The following is an 8,370-nucleotide window of genomic DNA, read 5'->3' as shown; positions in this document are numbered from 1 at the left end:
GCCAGTATGAATGTGATGCCTTGACAAAGGCGTAGTCATGGACTTCGATCATACAACTGATGTCTCATATAATTCACTTTTACGTTACATTAATTAGCAATGAGTTCTTCATCACAATCACTCTAAATTACTCGGTTCCCTTGAAATTTTTCAATGAACTACTCGAAAAAGATACAGCATGTCAATATTTGGATTCTTCAACTGCAGAATACAAGCTAGCGTACATGATTAGGGATGTTGCCCAGCACAGGCTCTTTAAGCCATCACTTGTGTCGAAAGATGATAATTAAACCTGTCGGTTCCTTCAACTTAAATTTGCAAACGAAGGAATAGATGCTAGGAACATTAGTAACATTCTTAATTATAAAAAAAAAGTCCAGTCATGTATTCTGCCATATTTCAAGTTGAAGTATACACCCTGCATTTTCTACAGATATTCTTAAACTCGATTCCAAATTTTTCAGTTATAAACAAAGCTTACAGATATTGTACTTCTAAAACAAAGACCTGTTAAGTATTCTTGCTCTTCCTCTTTTTTCAACTATAGTCCCGCTGGACATGTCTTTACTGGTGATTTAAATATAGTTGAAAAATTGCTGCCCTAAAAGCAATCATTTTATAAGATCCTAAACACAAAGAGACCTAATCTTTCGAATGGCGAAAGAACCTCATTTCTATTATGAATTTGGTCGCGGATTATGTTAGACGATGGAAGAACTGAAAACTTTGTCAGAATGGATAAAGTTTTTTAGAAATATGTTAAAGAATCGTTTTAAAAAGTCAAAAGGCAATATGCAAGCCATCTATCCTTCTGTTTTCACTAAATAGGTAGAGACAAAAGTAGTAGAAAGACATGAAAAGTATTTTAGGGTTCCAGCAGACAAGGGTTGTAAAAATATCGTCTTTATTTGTAAGGCTCATTATTACAACGGTATTTGAGAAGAATTTGGTTTTAATTCTACGTCTGGAAATCCAACTTGATAGTATACTAACAGTTCACCATCTAAAGATGATATTCTTCAAAGTTGCATTTCAGTCTTTAAAAATTTTAAATTCCAGTCAACAAAAGTGGGTTTGATATATCTTACTTACGCTGGAATCCTAAACTTCATTAAAATCCCTACAAAGATACATTGCCGGATCCAGCAACTGCTCTATCAAACCCCTATCTTTACTCCTCACAAAACTATTTACTGCTGTAAAGAAGAAACTTCAGACTTACGGTGTGCCACAGCATATTCGAGAAGTGGTGTAAATCAAATGTGTGTTCTCAAAAAATCTGGAAAATTTAAAATCAAATTCTTTTTCAAAAGTCAGTAACATTAAAACGTACGGCTTTTCTACACTTTATACAATCATTCCTCACGATAAATTAAAAACTAGGATTTTTGATATCTTGGACAAATGACTGCTTCTTTGATAAAAATAGAACGGAAAGTTTCATATCTTGTAATTGCTCATCTACAAAATTACTTTGTTAAAAATTAATGATTATACACATAAGTACTCTAAGGTTGATATTAAAAGGATGCTGGAGTTCATTGAAATTCTTTGCATTAAGTCCATGGCGCTTTTTCAAATTTCACACAAAATCGGTCAGTTTCTTGAATGTATGGCAAGAATATGCTGATAGAAAAACATTCATCTTCATAACCTGTTCCCAATTTTTACGTACACCTTTCAATATACCCGTTTAAAGTGTAAATATAGGATCCCCCATGATTTGTGGTTGGATATGCTTTTTATCCAACGAGTTGTGTGTTTTATATCCCCTAGACGAGGCTCGGGATAAAAAAAAAACCCACACAACTCGTTGGATAAAAATCATATCGGACCACAGATCATGGGATATTCTTTTTATCACATGATTTATACATCACTATCAATGTTTTACACTGTTTTTATGTATGAATCCACATCATTTTACTTCATCACTTTCACGCAAAACCCATTGTGACGTCACAGCAGTGGGATATGATGAAAATATCCAGTGAATGATATCCACGGGAGAAAGGGGTAAACATGGGATAAATGTATTATATTCCACATTCAGCAATCAAGAAAGACTTGATATATATGCATGTAGGTCTTGTTTTTTTAACACGTCTATACGATGAACACAAGTGCGGTAGATCTGTGCATGTAAAGGATATCGATGAAAATCGGACGGCTAAGCAAACTTTTGTTTTAAAATTCTTTTGAAGCAGGTGACGTCTCTAAAGAGTGAAAAATTCTCGAATGGGACGTTCCTCCGATCAATCAATTTTTGAAATTCTTTGAATTTTTCCATGGTGCTTTTAATAAAGTTCACATTAAATAGATCATTATTGAAGTACTTTTGATTTTATATGTAATTACTCTTTATTATTTGGACGAATTTAAAAATGATGACCTGCAAATTGAAATTCTTTGAGAAAATTCAGCTTGCCATAACATTTTTTTTCAATTATAACATCATATTGTACATTCATTGTAGTTAAAATTACGGAAGTTACAATAAAATTGACAAATGCATAAAAAGTTTCAGAATTTTTATTTTAGAACTTCATTTTAAAAATGAAAATATGACTACATGCTTAAAGACTTTCAAATCTAAACCAAAACAGAATATGTTTTCTCATAAAAAAAAAAATACTAGATTTTAAAGTGATCCTATTTTACCTTATTTTGTTACACTCCTGACATCTGGTATGGGTTTTTTTTTAATCAAACATTATTTAAAAAATTTTAACACACAATATCTCATTCTAATTTTGTAAAGCAGTTCGTCGTTGATATTTTTTATCATTGACGGACATTTCTTATATCTTCTTGGCTTCAAGATAACATTTCCTTTATATATATATATATATATATATATATATATATATATATATATATATATATATATATATATATATATATATATATATCCTTTTTTTAAATATATGTTTGATGTTGAAAACTATTCTGTGAATCAACTTACCCGGTAAAATGTCTAAAAATGTCTGTGATTTGTTGATATACATGATGATTTCGACTACAAATTGTATCGAACATTTTCTATAATTTGGATTTTTTACTGACTGTAGACGACAAAGGCCAACTAACAACAAAATTGTATGACAAACGAGATGACCTCAGCTTTTTAATCGTCAACTTCCCTTATATATATATATATATATATATATATATATATATATATATATATATATATATATATATATATATATATATAGTAGTAATATTCCGCTATCACCTGCATATGGTGTTTATCTCCCAAATTATTCGTTACTTAAGAGCATGCTGTGAGTACGATCAGTTTTTAAACCGAAGCAGGCTACTAACACAAAAGTTGACGTTACAGGGATTTGAACAACCTCGTTTAAAGTCATAACCGGGTCATATTTTGGCTGAGTTGTTTCCTACCACTTGTTAGACCTTTGTTTTTATATAACTTTGACTACGGAATGTTCTGTCTACTTGATCAATACATAAGGCTCACGGCAGGTGTGGCCGGTCAACAGGGGATGCTTAGTTCTCCTAGACACCTGACCCCACCTTTGGAATCTCCAGGGATCTATGTGTGTGCCCTGTTCACAGATTTGTATTGTTTGAAGTATTTATGAGATCGATCACTGTTCGTTATATTCACAATTTTTCAAATGTGATCACTGATAATTTTAACATTTTTGTTGCACTCCTGACCAACAGCATGTGAGACTTTAAAGTAGAATTGTGAAGCATAAATTACATAAGAACATGGTTCCATTGTTTCAGTAAAGCCATGATGCAAATATCTGAATTTAATTTCAATTTTTTTAGTGTTTTTAAAATTTCTCAAAAATTGAAAGAAAAGATCAAAACACGTATGTATTGATGAATTGAAAAGGGGACATACAGGTAAACTTCGTAATCTCGACATCGACGGGACCATCGGAAAATGTCGAGATATCCGAGGTGTCGAGATATCAGAGTTGAGACTTGACGTCCAAGATTTCATTGCATAGCAAAACAGACAAGCTTATTATATGTACATGACTTTAATATAGACTGTAGCTCAACATATTTCAGAATTCCCTCTATTTTTATTAAAAATCTAGAAGTTATTTTAAAAATCTTGTTTATAAAACGTGTTCCTTATCGAAATATTTCTAAATTCACAAAGTTTCAGCACAAAGTTACAGCATTGAGCTGCATTCGAGTGTAACTTGCCTTTTCGTCAGAACAGGATACGAAATGCGCTCTATAAACTTCGAACCGTATAAAGTCGACATCCGATATATGGTAAAAAAAAAAAAAATAAATGCGGATTATTTTTTTCTTATTTCATTCAGAAAGAATATACAATAAAATTATTTTTTTTAGAGAGATTTGTGTATCTTAACTAACGTAGTGATGTTACGGATGCACGAATTACGACTGATTCTGTCAATCGTGTCGTTAATTGGATTGTTTCCTGTTGAATACATTTTAACTACAAAATATCATTAAAACTTTTTTTTTAATTCCTTAGTATGAATTTTTCAGTGTGTTTTTGTTATTCATTGTACTTTAGTTATCTTTTTCAAATTTAAAAGTTATGTTACGTTTCGATATACATTTACGCAGAATCGTGTAGATTTAGCAATGATATTACCCAAGCTCAATTAACTTCTCAAAGACGCCGAAGGGGCTTGGGATTCACCTACAAACACAGTCTATAAAATTAATTAAGCAGCTTGCAGTCAAAACATGGGTGTGAAAGGTGTGAAACTTTGACGAAGTCGAGATACCCTGAGTTGTCCGTGCGTGACGAGCGACCCTGTCTGACAAACAGTTAGGTTCAGTAGAGCAGAAAATTGCCGATGTCGACATATGCCAGGTAAATTTTGCTCTTGGGACTGTGAATATACGTCGAGATAACCCGGGTTGTCGACATTACCGAGGTCGACATATCAGAGTTTTTGCAAATCATTTATATAGTAAATACTGCCGGGACCGCGGAAGGATGTCGACATATCCCAGGTTGTCGACATATCCGATGTCGAGATACCGAAGTTTACCTGTATTTCTATAATAAAACTGTAATTATTTTAGTACTAAATTTTTCAAATAGATGTTTATTGATCAAATAATACTTAATAGTATGAATAGGAGTCTGTTCATCATTGAACTTGAATCTTTATAAAAATGTGTTGCACTACTGATCATGGAAATATGGATCTGAAACACAGACAGATCCTGTAAATGATAGATTTATCTGATAAAAATGTTCTTTGTGTCTTTATTTTCCAAAAAGGAAAGAAAAACATAATATACTGATTAAACAATTTCCAGGTTGGAGAGCAAAACATCAAATGTTGCATTCCTGACATAAATGGGTATCCACAAATATTTGACTCTTGTTTATGCTGCTTGTGATTTAGATAACATTTTAAGTCTTTAAATGGTCTATATGTTGTTGTTATACATTTTTAAAATTCATTTTTTTTACTTAATTGGCATACAGATTTTTAATTTCAATATATTTTGGTATCATTACATTTCAGGAAACTCTATCTCCAATAAATTTTAAACTATTATAATTTATTTAACAGATCTTCAAAAAATATGGAATTTTCAAAATGTAGCAAAAAGGTATTGCACACCTGACATTTTTAGCATAATTTTTGTGCATAACTTTTTTGTATCTTAAGATATCAATGAGATATTTGACAGGCATTTAGCCAGTATAAAAAGACACATGCAGAGCAATAGAAATTTATTCACATAGCCTGAAATTTTAGTGCAGGTTGATAATTATGTCTGGTCATTTTTTTAATTCACCCAATTGCGAACAAAAAAATTGGAAGCCATCGGGAAAAGATTTTTTTTTAAATATCTTGATCTCTCGGAAGATTTGCTTTTATTTGTCCTTTGAACATCGAGTTTTCTAGAGTCAACTTTATAATAATTAGTTACCGTTTAAGATCTTCCGTCGATATATGTACGTCTTGATAGAAGCATCGATCTTTACAAAACACGTTTTTTTAAAAAAAAATTCCGACATCTGCACCAAACACGTGATAACCGAGATTCCCTTGGTCATAAATTACATTAATGAACAGAGCCAAGACGTTATGCTTTATGGTCGTAAAAGCATCTTCCTGAAACAAAGACTCGCATTACGAATTTTTTTCCCTGGAGGAAAAAAATCATTACCGGTTTATTAATCAGGTCTGGATGATTTCTATATTTGGATGCCAAGGACAATATCCGTAAATTGCTATAAATACACAGAGTAAACAAGGTGCTATCCTTCTGACCAATCAGATAACGGGATTTAGATAAACCCATGAGAAAATATATAAAACACGTAGTTTTAATTTAACTTTTATACACTATTAGGAGTCGTAGACTATATATAACAATTCTACTGTGGACAAACAGAAAAGCTAAGACTGTTCACGGTAGCTCAGTCGGTAGAGCGCTCGCTCCGTGATCGGGAGGTCGTGAGTTCGAATCTCGGCCGCGACTGACCTAAGTCGATAAAAAAAAAGGGTAGCAACTGTTCCTTCGCCATGCGCTCGGCACTTTGAAGTGAAAGTTGCGGGTCCTTCGGATGAGACCTTAAAAACCGAGGCCCCGTGTCATGGCAGAAGATCCCTCACTACTCAATGGCCCTGAGTGCCGAGTAAAGGTCAAATTTCGAAGCCCTTCACCGGTATATGGTGACGTCTCTATATGAGTGAAAAATTCTCGAATGGGACGTAAAACAAGGCAGATTTTTAGTTTGTAGAACCTGGCATGGAGATGTATTAGTATTGGGGATATGGCAATAACAAAATTTTATTTTCTGTGTATAACAAAATTGTCCAGTTTCTTCTATGCGCGGTAAAAAACATTCACTTTCATTCCATGTTTCCCAATGTTTCGATATGCCCGTCTAAAGTATAAATTTATATATTATATGCCTTAGTCCGCACTCATAAAATCTGTTGATACAACGAACACGCGTGCAATAGATATGTACATAAAAACTTCACGATATCAATGAAATTTGGACCGCTAAGGGAAAAGCTTTATTAATAAACATAGAGCATTTTCTGGTATACATAATTGGCAATATTTTAACGGTGTGATGTTCCTCTATAGACGATAGCACTTTATTACATGCATTAATGTGTTTTATGTGTGTGTGTGTGTGTGTGTGTGTTTTCAGAGAAAAGAAGTCCAGATATATGGGGAATACCATATTCTTCCAAACGGTTCATATCTTACTTCTATAGACTGTCAAAATATCATTTTGAGGAAAAAGCAAGAGCACGTGTTCTCTTTTTGTTCCTTCGAAGGTCTGTTTGGGTATGTGTGAAAATGCTCTTTTCTGATAGGTCATGAAAATATTTTTGACTTCCATATATGGAAATCGTCCATACCTCTTTAAATGTTGAAAAAGTAGCTAACGATTATTTTTTATTATCATGAAATCTTGGAACTGTCAATAAAGGAAAATGAAATTTTATGATTATTTCTCTGATCTATTTAACTCTGAACAAATATCCTGGTCACTTCAGATTTTGATGAAGAGAACTGTGGAAAAAAGCATTTTATGATTGTAAAATAAACTCGTAACTTCAAAAGGAAGGGAACTCCTCGACTCCTTTTTTTAAAATCAGTTTTGATAGTTAGATGGCCTTGAAGCATTAATGTTTGTAAATAATTTGATTTTTGGATTGTATATACCGGTACATGTACTTTGACTGAGACTTAGCAGAGAGGGCGAAAGGCTATAACCTCCGTGAGTTCTAAATAATTCCCCCATCAGTTCAATAGTAGAAATAACTGAATTTTTTATAAATAAAAAGAATCAATTATAATTGAAAATCATTTAAGAATTAACATTATTCTAACTACAGACATATTTAAACTATCCCCCAGGGACAGTTAACATTTCTTTTATATAAACATACCTACGGTATGCAAATAACATTGGCTATCAATCAATTAATGAAACCTCCATGAGTTCTAAATATTTCCCCCTTCAGTTCGATAGTATGACTGATGTGTCATCTATGCCATTCCGTTTGAAGTTAAGTGTTTATTTTATCATCATAAAATGCTTTTCCACAGTTCTCTTCATTAAAACCTGAAGTGGCCAGGAGATAAATTCTTGTTAAAATGGCAACTGTGAAATTCAGGTGAGAAGGTATTAAACAGGGAACCCTTCAAATCTTTTTAGGGCACGATTTGATTGTTGAATGGATATGCTGCTACACTGTTTGTAAACAACTTGATGCTTCAATTGTATCTACTTTGACTGAGACTTAGCAGAGAGGGCGAAAGGCGGCAATGGAAATCAACCAATCAGGGAGCCGATAATTGATAAATAAAAGTGGTTAATCCAGTGACTGCAATTAATGGCACGTTAAG

Source organism: Saccostrea echinata, unplaced genomic scaffold (assembly GCF_033153115.1).
Source record: "Saccostrea echinata isolate AGI-Se365-2 ecotype Australia unplaced genomic scaffold, CSIRO_AGI_Sech_v1 ptg000041l, whole genome shotgun sequence".
NCBI lineage: Eukaryota > Metazoa > Mollusca > Bivalvia > Ostreida > Ostreidae > Saccostrea > Saccostrea echinata.
This window is presented reverse-complemented; position numbering follows the sequence as displayed.